The following is a 13,658-nucleotide window of genomic DNA, read 5'->3' on the forward strand; positions in this document are numbered from 1 at the left end:
CTCCTCCTTTCTATTAATCCTTCACACTGTTATATACAGATGCAAGGGAATGTAATGGCAGAAGAGGTAGGGGATTTAGATAAATATAAATAGACTAAGCTGTGTATTGCAAATAATTATTTCTCAATGGGGCAGTTTTAACTGTTCATGAGATGGATAGCCTAAGGGAAAAAAACTGTTCCTGTGCCTGACAGTTCTGGTGCTCAGTGCTCTGTAGTACCTGCCAGAAAGCAACAGTTCAAAAAGTAATGAGCTGGGTGAGTGGGGTCCAGATAAATTTTTCCAGCCCTTTTCCTCACTCTTGAAGTGTACAGTTCTTGAAGGGATGGCAGGGGGCAACCAACAAAAACTGTCCTTTGTAGTCTTCTGATGTCCGATTTCATAACTGAACATAGCTGAAAGTGCAGAGAACAGACTCGATGACTGCTGAGTAGAACTGTATCAGCAGCGTCTGTGGCAGGTTGAACTTCCTCAACTGGCGAAGGATGTACAAACTCTGCTGGGAGTCAATGTGGGTCTCCCACTTCAGGTCCTTTTAGATGGTAGTGCCCAGGAACCTGAAGGACTCCACTGCTGCCACAGTGCTGTTTAGAATGGTGAGTGGGGTCAATGTTCGGGTGTTCCTGCTGAAGTCCACTAACATCTCTACTGTTTTGAGCATGTTCAGCTCCAAGTTGTTTTGATTGCACCAGACAGCCAGCTGTTCAACCTCTCTTCTGTATGCAGACTCATCTTCATCTTTGATAAGGCCGATGACGGTAGTGTCATCTACAAACTTCAGGAGTTGGACAGAGGGGCCAGTCATTTGTGTACAGGGAGATGAGTAGTGGGGAGAGGACACATCCCTGGGGGGCACCAGTGCTGATCGTACATGTGCTGGAAGTGAATTCCCCCATTCTCACTAGCTGCTGCCTGTCTGTCAGAAAACTGGTGATCCATTGACAGATAGATGTGGGAACAGAGAGTTGGGTTTATTTATTCTGAAGAATAGCTGGGATGATGGTGTTGCAAGCCGAACTGAAGTCTACAAAAAGGACCCTTTCATATGTCCCTGGTTTGTCCAGACGTTGCAGGGTATGATGCAATCCTATGTTGATGGCATCATTCATAGACCTGTTTGCTCGATCAAGAAAGGGTCCAGTGATGTCCTTCAGGTGGTCCAATACCATAAGTATACTAAGTGACTTAATAACCACAGACATCTATATATCTGTATATACATAGATTTTCTATTCAATTTTTATTCTATTTTTGTATTATTATCTCTGTTTTGTTGTTGCATTGTTTGGGCACTGGAAGCTTCTGTCACCAAGACAAATTCCTTTTATGTGTAAGCATACTTGGCAATAAAGCTCATTCTGGTTCTGATTAAGGCTTGTGATCTTGGGTTTCATTGGGAGAGGGATGATGGTGGAGCATTTAAAGCAGCTGGGAACTTCACTGTGCTCCAGTGATGTGTTGAATATCTGTGTTAAGATGGGGGCCAGCTGGTTGGCACAGGCTTTTAGACAAGTGGGTGAAAAACTGTTTGGGTCCTGTACTTTCCTTGTCTTTTGTTTCCAGAAGACCTGGCAAACATCCTCTTTACAGATCTTAAGTGCAGGCTGAGTAGCAGGAAGGGGGTTGCAGGAGGTGTTAATGTTTGTGTGAAGTGAAGGTCAGAGCGGGTGGGGTGTGTGACTGGGCTTTAAAAATCTACAGTAAAACACATTCAGGTTGTCAGCCAGTTGTTGATTCTCTACAGTGTTGGGGGATGTTGTCTTGTAGTTGGTAAAGTCTTTCAGGCCTCTCCACACTGATGCAGGGTCTTTAGCTGAAAATCTTTTCAGCTTCTCAGAGTAGCTTCTTTTAGCCAGTCTAATCTCCTTTGTCAGTGTTTTTTTGGCCTGATTATACAAGATTTTATCCCCACTTCTTTTAGCATCCTCTTTGGCCTGACAAAGCTGTTGTTGAACATTAAACAAGCCCTAGTAGGAAGGCACATATCCTCACTGAAACTGATAAATGATGTCACAGTATCTGTGAGCTCATCCATATTGGTGTCTGCAGCTTCAAAAACACTCCAATCAGTGCAGTCAAAACAGGCTTGTATTTCCAGCTCTGCTTCATTGGTCCATCTTTTTACAGTCTTTACTACAGGTTTAGTTGATTTTAGTTTCTGCCTGTAGGTCGGAAGAAGTTGAACCAGACAGTGATCAGAGAGTCCCAAAGCTGCTCTAGGGACAGAGTGATATGCATCCTTTAATGTTGTGCAGCAACAGTTGGCTCTGTTAAAATTGCAGAGAATACTAATAAGTGAGTCCAGGTATTCTTGCTCTGTATCTGTCATCTGATCAACCAGCTGTTTAAGCAAGTTTATTACATTAATATCATGTTAACATGCATATTGATTATATCTCTTGGCTATACTTTAAAAACAGTGAGTATTATAAAGTAACTAAGAGTAAAAAGTATTATTACCTTTTTTCTTTGTAATAATGGTTGAAATGTTTAATATAGAGCTTCGGTAGCCAATATTTTATGGTGCCTATGCAGGAGCTGACTTAAAAAAAAACAATTACCTATAAAAATATTAACCTAAAGGCCCATTCAGTAATTTGGGGCTAATTTAAAAAGATTTACACATTAACAAATGAATTGTGTTTTTGTGAAGAGTGATCTGAATGATGTACACTCATATGAGATGAAGACTCATAATAGTTTTCTATAAAAAGTGTTTTTATTATACATGGTGTGGGTCACCCCTTCAATATGTTTCGCCATGTTGAAATGACATGGTCCGCTGTTTCACTAAACGTCAAAGAAGACAATCCTTGCGCTCATTGGCTGATGCCTATTGCTGAGTTTCCATCCAAAATGTTTAGCATTTTTTAAACACTTTTCTAATAATTTAACGTAAAAAAATATGAATTGTTGTGCGTTTCCATCCACTACGTAATGCGCATTATTATGAGTGAGCGGTCATGATGGAGCTGCTGAATGACCTCTCCCTGCTTTGGGGAAAGTTTTATTTGCAAAATTGTAGCAAGTATCTAATTTTATTAAATGCATCCACGAGACACCACAGCCCATACTTAAGAAACATTTTCTAACATAGTCTGTGGCTGTAAAAAGCGACCAGCAACCCCTACCACACATACACAAAAACTGCATTGGCGCACATATATTTAAATTAGAAAATTCCTGTGCACACATGAAACTCGATTTATTTATTTTTTGAGAAAAAGCTATTAATCTTAATGCATTGTTGTTGTTGAGCCAACAAATCTTTTTTCTTTATGACAGAGACTTAAATATAAGTTGATGTAAGTCAGTGTTAAAAATTCAAAAGGGTCCAATTGACCCATTAGACCAAGGAAGGTTTAATCAACAGCATTTGTGGGGGGATCCCTGATAGCACACATACATCTCTGACATGTCTGTTTTTGATCTTTTCATCTGGAAAGCATCACAATCTAATAAAGAGCTTACAAAAATCTGGTTTACAAACATTCTAAATAATAAACGCTGAATGTCTTATTGACATCCGGGACATACTTTTGGACAGAAGTCTTTTGTTGACGTATTACAGATGAGCAAACAAGATAAAAAAGATGTCTTCCAGATGTAAACACACACATCAAGATGTCTGGGTGATGTACATGTGCTGGGACGTTGATTAAGATATAAATTAATTTCGATTTGTCACTCCATTTCTATTAAAAAATATGCCACACTGTGAATGGGGGGCCAATCCGTAAATGTTAAAATACTCACTTTTTTAAAAGTATAGACACAAGGCATAAACAATATGTGTTTACATGATTTTAGTGTGATAAAATCACATACTAACCGCATCTGTGAAAAGTTATAGACAATTTTACAACTTCATTGCCATGACGATGAAATGCTGTAAAAACCTAAAAAGAATGATAGGGATGATTAAAAAAAACTTTACAGCTGAAATAATACAAATAAAATTTTACAGAAGAATTAATATAAGTGCTTTTATAAATTTAAAGCTTCATATTTCTGCCTTTAAACCCTCTAAATATTGGCCGCATTGACCTTTATTGTAAGGGTCTGTAACACAGATTTTTGCTTATTTAAAGAAAAGGAGGAAGGAGTCAAAATCATTTTTTATGGTAATCAACATTGACACAAATTCTGTCGAATGAGCTTAACTTGTATAGGTATATTTCTTTTAATTTCTCACAGTTTTTTTTTTTTTTACCTTATCAAACCATATCTTGTAGCTCCTATTACAGATCTCTAAGTGTCAAATTATGAAGTTAAACTTGAAACCAAGTTTATCCTCAAAAAAGATGACTATATGAAAGCTGTTGAAACCATCCATTGATAAATGGGATTTATTTTTTTTAAATACAGAATTTTCTCTTACACAACCACAAACTGGACTAAATGTTATAATTTTGAAGAGACCTCTCTCATTAAAGAGGTAAAAACAAACCTTAAAGTAATAGTTTACATAAAATTGAGAATTCTTTGTTCATTTACTCACTCTCATGTTGTTTCAAACTCATACATTAAATATGATTTTCTTCCATGGATCGCAAAAGCATATGTTAGGTAGAATGTTAGCCTCACTTTCACTGAGCCGTTTTTTCCACACAGTGAAAGTTAATGACATTTGAGGCTATTGTTTTGTCGTGGGCTGTACTGTTAATTGAAATAAAATCAAAATCACGATATGACCTTGTGCGAATATTAACCTGCAAAGAGCTGCAATTTAATTAAATGAATAAATATTCTGCTTGCTTCGAAGTTTATGTGTGATGTGCTGTCCTATCTGTATAATGTTAATGCATTATTACAGTGATTTCAGAGTAGTTCTGTGCTTCACATCTCCATCTCATGCTTAGAGTAACAGATGTTCTCCAATTTAGTTTTTGTTCGTTTATGAGCATTGAACGTATTATATATTAAGCCAGGTGTGCTTGCGATCGCAAGATCACCATTGATCAGTCTTAATAACAGGCTAAAAGGGAAAGAGGACAGGGATAGAAATGACAAAATAATACAAATCTTAAGGATTTAATTTTTGTTTCCTTTGTTTGACTGACAGGCTGCATGTGTGTGTGTGCTTAATGTGCGTTTGCTCCGAGATCACTCATTTTAATGATACACGTCTAAGCGGTCAAATACACTCCAAATACACTTTTCTGCAAAAATGCCCATCTTGATGCAGTATTAATGTAAACACAGTCAGTAGTATCAAGTGAATGTAAACAGTGGGACAAAAAAGCTGATTTGCATCGAAATGTTGAACTTTAAGAGACCTGCCTCTGTCTATGTCGTTATCACTAATCAAACAATATAGGACATGAGGAAACGATATAACGAATCGGTTACCTAACGTAACCTCGGTTCTCTCTAGATGAGGGAACGAGTATTGCGTAAGCTAGCTTACGCTACAGAAAGATTCATTTTTTCTGAGATATTGAAGCCAAAAAATTATCCTTAATTTTGTATCATTTGTCAACGCAGTGCAGCAACTGCAGACCTTGAGCGGGCTAGCTAGCGAGCTCATTGGTTGCTCTGCGGCAATTGCTGCAGCCTATAGACGAACTTGGGCGAACTCGCGTCCAATGAGAGGCGTCCGCGCGCTTACTGCATCAAAGCCCGCCAAAATGGCCGTGGCCAGAGTGCATATAAGCGTAGTTCGTAGGCTGGAACCCTGGTTTTCAGTGTGTGTGTAATACATAAGCACATAGTGGGAAGGGAACGACAGAGCGGCGGTGCCGGAATGAGTCCCATCAGTGCAGCTCACCAGGGGAGCTGTAGCGTATTAAACCGCTAGTAGTTTTGCCTACAGGGCGGGCACTTCCAGATTGTAAAATCTGACAAAGGTGGAGGGGGAAGCCCAACCCGCTGCCACACATATGTCGTGAATGGAAATCCCGCTGCACCATGCCCACGATGAGGCCATGCCTCTAGTGGAGTGAGCCCTAATGCCCAACGGGCATGGCAGGTCTTTTGACGCGTATGCGGCAGCAATAGCGTCCACTATCCATCTAGACAGTGTCTGTTTCGACGCGGCGAGACCTTTGGTGCGCCCTCCGAACGAAACGAAAAGCTGCTCAGAGCGTCTGAAAGAGGCGGAGCGCGCAGTATACAATCTCAGTGCTCTGACTGGGCAAAGGAGATTGGCGTCGCGTTCGATATCGGATGCTGGCAGCGCCGATAGGGAAATTACCTGTGCTCTGAAAGGAGTACCGATCACCTTGGGAACATAGCCGTGTCTAGGCTTTAAAATTACCTTGGAGTCACTTGGTCCAAACTCAAGACACGCAGCGCTGACAGACAGCACGTGAAGGTCTCCCACACGTTTGACTGATGACAGGGAAGTCAGAAAAACGGTTTTGAGTGAAAGGTATTTCAAATCAACGGATTGAAGCGGTTCGAAAGGGGGGGCTTTCATAGTTTCGAGAACTATAGAAAGATCCCAGATAGGAACCGATGGGGGGCGCGGGGGGGTTCATCCTTCTAGCTCCCTTGAGGAAGCGGATGACCAGCTCGTTTTTTTCCCAGTGACTGGCCGTGCAGGGGTTCAGCGAATGCCGCGACGGCCGCCACATACACTTTGAGCGTGGATGGGGATCTGCCCTTATCCAGCAGCTCTTGTAAAAACACGAGCAGCGACGACACCCCACATGTCCATGGGTCCAGGTCTCTGTCGGTGCACTATTTTGAAAACACAGACCATTTTGACGCATAGAGTCTTCTCGTGGAAGGGGCTCTAGCGTGTATGATGGTGTTTATTACCCCTTCTGGCAGAGTGACGGGTAGTCGTTGATCACCCACGCGTGCAGCGCCCAGCGCTCTGGGTGGGGATGCCAGATCGTGCCGCGAGCTTGAGAGAGGAGATCTGCTCTCACTGGGATGGGCCACGGTGCTGTCAGTGACAGCTGCGTAAGCTCCGGGAACCATGTCTGATTCTCCCAACGCGGGGCTATGAGGAGCACCGAGTGATGCGTTTCCCTGATCCTCTGCATTACCTATGGCAATAGCGAGACGGGAGGGAAGGCGTAAAGCGGGCGGTTGGGCTAGTCCTGGGCCAGCGCATCCTCGCTTTTCGAGAAAAATATTGGGCAGTGAGAGTTCTCTTCTGACGCAAGAGGTCTATCTCTGCTCTGCCGAATATGCGCCATAACTTCTGGACTGTTTGAGCGTGGAGGAATATTGTCTCTGGACAGTCCGTCTGGGCCGTCGTTCAGGTGGCCTGGCACGTGCGTCGCCCTCAGCGAGCGCAGGTGGCACTGGGACCAACTCAGTATGCGTTTCATCAGATGGAAGAGGTTCCTGGCTCTGACACCGCCCTGACGGTTTAGGTAGGATACTACAGATCTGTTGTCCGAACGGACCAGGACGCGGTGACCCTGAATGACCGGGAGAAAGCGCACAAGCGCGTACTCGACCGCTATCATTTCCAGACAATTTATGTGAAGGAGCTTTTCCTGAAGTGACCATAGGCCAAAAACCGGAGAGCCCTCGCGAGACCGCGCTCCAACCCGTGTTGGACGCCGCCTGTCGAGATGACTTTTCGGCGAGATACAGCTCCCATCGCCACTCCCCGCTGATACCATTCGGCCACTGTCCAGGGCTGCAGAGCTGAAATACAGGTCTGAGTCACCTTGATCGGCTGGCGGCCTGTGGCCCAAGCCCGGCGAGACGCCGGGTGTTTAGCCAATGCTGAAGCGGGCGATGCGCAGTAAACCCAGCTGAAGTACTGCTGCGGCTGAGGCCATGTAACCTAGCACTGTCTGAAATTTTTTCAGAGGCGTGAGGCTGTTCATCTGAAAGGACGCTGCTAGTCGCTGAACACGGCGCCGCTGTGTAGATAAGCTGAGCCGCCATTGCCACGGAGTCTAGTTCTATTCCAAGGAAGGAAATTGCCTGACTGGGCTGTAGTGAGCTCTTGGTCCAATTGACTGCAAGACCCAAACTGTTCAGATGGCTGAGGAGAACTGTTCTGTGAGACAGAAGCTCCGTATGTGACTGTGCCATAATCAGCCAGTCGTCCAAATAGTTCAGAATTCGCAAGCCCTGACTCCGCAGGGGTGCGAGCGCCGCATCCATGCACTTCGTGAGAGTACAGGGTGCTAAAGACAGGCCGAACGGAAGGACGGTGTATTGATAAACCTGGCCGTCAAGGCTGAATCTCAAGAATGGCCTGTGACGGGATTTATCTGAATCTGAAAGTAGGCATCTTTCAGATCGAGAGAGATAAACCAGTCCCCTGGGGCGTATGCGCAAGGAGTTTCCTGATTGTAAGCATTTTGAACGGTCTTTTGCAAGCACCTTGTTCAAACCCCTGAGATCTAATATTGGTCTGAGGCCGCCGTCTTTCTTGGGGACAAGAAAATAACGGCTGTAAAACCCCGACTCGCTCAGCTAAGGCGGCAATTTCTCTATGGCCCTTTTGCACAGAAGGTTTGCTATTTCTGAACGAAGCATGCAGGCTGCTTCCGTGTTCACAATAGTTTCGAGCACGCTCTGAAGCGGGAGGGCGGCGATCGAACTGTAGCAAATAGCCCTGTTTTATTGTGCGTAACACCCATTTGGATATCCGTGGGATAGCTTCCCACGCTTTGAAGCGTAACGCTAGAGGGTGAGTGGCCAAATCGCCCTGATTGCCGCACACAGCAGCTGAACAGAATGTGTGAGCCGCTTACTGTGCTTATGCATGACTGCTCGCAGACAGCAGGGACAGGCTGTTCTGTGAGTGACTTCCGATTGAGGTGAATGGGGAAAGAGTCACATCTGTTAAGTGATGCGCGAGCATAGTCACGGGCACGGTACTTACATACAGAGAAGTGTTTGCTGGCCGTGTGACAGAGCGGGCAGAGAATGGGCGCGCGCACGTATCCGTGAACGCGTTTATTGACTCTAACACTCGAGCGGGCTGTGTCCGCTTTATGTGAGTGGGCTCTGATCGGGACACGGGAAGTGTAATGCTTGTGTGTAGAGGTGAACACTGGATTGTGGGCACATTTTCTACACATAAGGCTGGTCGTGTGACAGACCGGCCAGAGAAGGGGCGCGCGCACGGATTCGTGGGCGCGTTTATTGATTCTAACACTCGAGTGGGCTGTGTCCGCTTTATGTGAGTGGGCTCTGATAGGAACACGGGAAGTGTAATGCTTGTGTGTAGGGGTGAACACTGGATTGTGGGCACATTTTCTACACATAAGGCATGTTTGCTCTTTACAAGATTTCTTTGGGTCGCCGTGAAAACAGCGTTTGAGTGCAGGCAAGCGGGCAGTATCACCGGCTTGTTGGCTGCTGAATCCACCACTGTAGTAGCCTGAGAGAGGGGGACTGACAGAGGGCGAAGCTTTGACGGTGGTCCGGCCGCGGCGGGACTGAGCCGTCGTTTTTTCAACAAGGCTAGGAGGACTTTGGTTGCTCAGGTTTCAGTGCAACCTTAGACCGAGGCCCGCGGGGGGGCGGCGGTCTGCGGCGGCTGTCTGAGCGCGATCGAGGGCGGCCGCCCTGTCGACGCTGAGAAGTCTGAGTTTGTTGAGCTGGGCGCTGTGAAGAGGCTCATGCAGGAGGCTGGTCACGTGGGCGGCCTGCAGAGGAGCTAGTGCGACGCGGCAGGAAGAGGTTCATGGCTTGGGTGGCTTTCTGGACTTCTGAAAAGCGGTCAACATTGCCACTCATCGCGGTGCCGAAGAGACCGGTCGGAGAGAGCGGTGCGTTGAGGAACGTGGAGCGCTCTGCTTCTCCCATGTCGGCTAGCATTAGCCACAGATGTCTCTCGGTCACAGGCAGCGAGGCCATGCACTTCCCTAGATCTTGGGCTGCAGCTTTGGTGGCGTGAAGGGCGAGGTCCTTCGCGCTTCTTAGATCTGTAACAGCCTCTGGGTGCCTGCCTTTCTCATTCCACTCCCGAAGAAGGTCCGCTTGGAGGATCTGTAAGACGGCCATGGAGTGCATAGCAGATGCGGCTTGGCCGGCGGCGGAATAGGTGCGGCCAACATAGGCGGAAGTCGCTCTGCAGGCCTTAGACGGGAGCACTGGCTTAGACCGCCATCTCGCAGAGGGCGGGCAAAGGTGTGCTGCTACCGAATCCTCGACTGGGGGGATGGAGGAGTAGCCCTTGAGTGTGGGGTTCCGGCAGGAAGGGAGCGGCCCGGACCGTGGGTGTTGCGCGGCGACGGCTCTGAAGAAAGCAGCCGTCGAGTCTGTTGGGAGCCTGCTCAGGGGGCGGTGACCACTTGAGCCCGAGGCGGTCGACGGCCTGCATGAGGAGGCGTGTTAGTTCCCCTTCGACTCCGGCGTGGGTCCTGCTGGATTCCTGGGCCGAGGAGGAGGCGTGGGAGCCTGACCACTCCTCGCTATCCGAAGCCATGATGGAACAGCCCTTATCCTCCGCCTCGTCCTCCGAGATGGCAACTGCGCATCCCGGGGGGGCGGGGAGGGTGAGAGCGATGCTCGAGGGAGAGGCTCCGGCGAGGCAGTCGCTTCTATCACCGGTTCTGGCAGCCTTTGGGAGCGGCGCTTTTTCCTGCGCTGGCGAACGGAAGGCGCCGGCGGCTTCGGTTCTGAGCGCTTGGAGTCGAGCCCGCAGGGTCGACATCGGAAGCTCCTCGCAGAGGTCGCATCCGCCTTCAGCGAGGGTGAGCTCTGCATGCCCCAGTCCCAGGCAGACAGCGCAGATGATGTGGCGGTCTCCGGCGCTGAGAGGGGCACGGCATGAAGCGCAAGTGGTGCGAGGCATCTTAAAAAAGACGCTCGTTACTCTTTTGTGAAGTTCGTTAAGAACTAGCTTGCTCTAAAAAAGGATACGTCGCCGGATGGCGTAGCTCGCAGGATGGCTGAAGGTGGCGGAGACAGCCGGCTTCTTCGAGCGCTGTCCAAGCTTGCTAGATGCCCCTCGAACGGCGACGCGGCTTCCAGTTCAGAGACGCGAAGAGCTTCGCTGAAGAGATGAAAATCAGGGTTCCAGCCTACGAACTACGCTTATATGCACTCTAGCCACGCCCATTTTGGCGGGCTTTGATGCAGTAAGCGCACGGACGCCTCTCATTGGACGCGAGTTCGCCCAAGTTTGTCTATAGGCTGCAGCAGTTGCCGCAGAGCAACCAATGAGCTCGCTAGCTAGCCCGCTCAAGGTCTGCAGTTGCTGCACTGCGTTGACAAATGATACAAAATTAAGGATATTTTTTTGGCTTCAATATCTCAGAAAAGATGAATCTTTCCGTAGCGTAAGCTAGCTTACGCAATACGAGAGAACCTCTCGTAAGAGAACCACACACTGCTCTTGACTTTTGGGATGGCTGGGGAGGCCAGTGGCCCCCCTTAATTGGAGTGGTAGAATGGTAAGGGTGGTATTCTCATTTTCCATCCTACTGAGAGTTCAGTGACCCCCACATCATAATAAATAGACCAACAAAAATTATATTTAAAGAAAACATCAATGCATTATAACTGCATAATAATATTTAGTGGGGTAATGTTTAAGTTAAATATTTATTAATGAGTCCTGGACATGAGTCTACACACTGCTAAAACGTCACTGTTGTCCAAGTGTTCAATGCAACTGCTTTGCATTTTTAGTCTTAAACACTTATTAAACAAACTTTTATACATTCTAAAGATTGTAAATTTTATACACAACTTACACTTTAATTAATTAATTAATTAATTAATGAACACTTGAACATCTCTGACGTTTTAGTGCCGTGAGTGGAATTTTCAGACTGTCCCTTACAGGCGCTAGGCAATGTAAGCCCATCGGAGCATTTTAAGGCATAATTCTCCAGCTACAACAAGTGGTGACCATTTGAGTTCAGTGTTTTATACTTGTATAATATAGTCATATATTCTTTAACCTAATTGTGCTGATGAAGTCATTGTAAAATTGTCGGCTCCAGAGAGCATGGGAACAGAGAAACCGAATGTCAAATGAATAACAAGCCATCAACTTCTTGAGATAAGGAAGAAATTCAGCATTAGTTTAGCATCTTTGGATCTGCCAGATCCAGTTTCAGTTCTACTTAATAGGGATTATATGTGCTGGTGTAAATGTAAGCACAAATTAATTTAATTTTGTTGCACAATTTCCCACATTATTATCACAAAACCCGATCTGGTTCTGATATTCTGCCTTATTAAATGCACCTGAGCCCAACTCGTTAGGGATTACTCTTATTTAGCATGAATTTATTACAGATTTTGTTTTTGTATGTTATGGTTAGGGTTTTGTATGCCTTTTGTCTGGGCTGCTCGGCCTCGGAAACGCAGAAAAAAAAGGGGAAAAAGAGCTGACGATCTCATCAGAATAAGACGTCGCGCAAATCGACCCCCGCTACCCAGTATACTACTGGCAAATGTTCAGTCTCTGGACAACAAGCTCTGCAAGCTGAGAGCACAGATCTCTTTCCAATGAGAGACGAGGGACTGCTGCGTTATCTGCCTTACGGAAACCTGGATGTCTGTTGATATTCCAGACTCGGCCATCGAACCCGCAGGGTTCTCCGTACACCGAGCGGACAGAGCAAAATACCTCTCAGGTAAAAGCAGAGGTTGTGGTGTATGTTTTATGATCAACAAATCATGGTGTGATCAGAGGAACGTACATTTTATCAAGTCTTTTTGCTCTCCTGATCTGGAATTTATCATGCTTCTTGTCGACCATTCTGGCTACCGAGGGAACTACATCGCCGACACACGCCGACACACGCCGACACACACCGGGCACTCAAGGAACTGTATGGGAGTATAGGTGAGCAGGAAACCGTGCACCTTGAGGCCTCGTTCATTGTTACCGGGGACTTTAACAAAGCCAATTTTAAAACATTCGCACCAAAATACCACCAACACATCAGCTTCAACACACGAGGGGACCGGGTTTTGGATCATTGCTATTCTCCTTTCCGGGATGGCTACAAATCCCTCCCCCTGCCCACCATTTGGCAAATCAGACCACTCTTCTGTTCTGCTTCTGCCTGCTTACAGGCAGAAACTGAAATAGGAAGCACCAACCCTCAGAACGATCCAGTGCTGGTCGGACCAATCAGACTCTACGCTACAAGACTGTTTTGATCACGTGGACTGGGAGATGTTCCGGTCCGCCTCTGATGACGACATCGAGGTTTACACTGATAGCGTAACATGTTTCATCAGGACGTGCATAGAGGACGTTGTTCCGACCAAAACAATACAGATCTACCCCAACCAGAAACCATGGGTTAACGGCGATGTTCGCGCGGCACTTAATGCGCGGACCTCCGCTTTTAATTCCGGGAACGCGGAGGAGCATAAACAAGACAGTTATGCCCTCCGTAACACTATCAGAGCAGCCAAACGCCAGTACAGGTACAAAATTGAAGGACAGTTCAACACCACCAACTCTAGAAGTATGTGGGGAATCAACATCATCACGGACTACAAAGGGAATAAAAACTCCGCCGTGAACACCGCTGCATCTCTCCCGGATGAGCTTAATACATTTTATGCTCGTTTCGAGGAAAATAACACTGCCCTCGCGGAGAGAGCACTTGTGGCTGACTCTACAGAAGATGGTTCACTCTCCGTCTCTGTTGCGGATGTAACCCCAGGCTCTGGGCTTAAACAGCTCGCTGTGCAGCTGGATCCTGGACTTCCTGTCAGGCAGACGTCAGGTGGTTACAATGTGCAGCAACATCTCC

The sequence above is a fragment of the Xyrauchen texanus genome, chromosome 30, assembly GCF_025860055.1.
Source record: "Xyrauchen texanus isolate HMW12.3.18 chromosome 30, RBS_HiC_50CHRs, whole genome shotgun sequence".
Classification (NCBI taxonomy): domain Eukaryota; kingdom Metazoa; phylum Chordata; class Actinopteri; order Cypriniformes; family Catostomidae; genus Xyrauchen; species Xyrauchen texanus.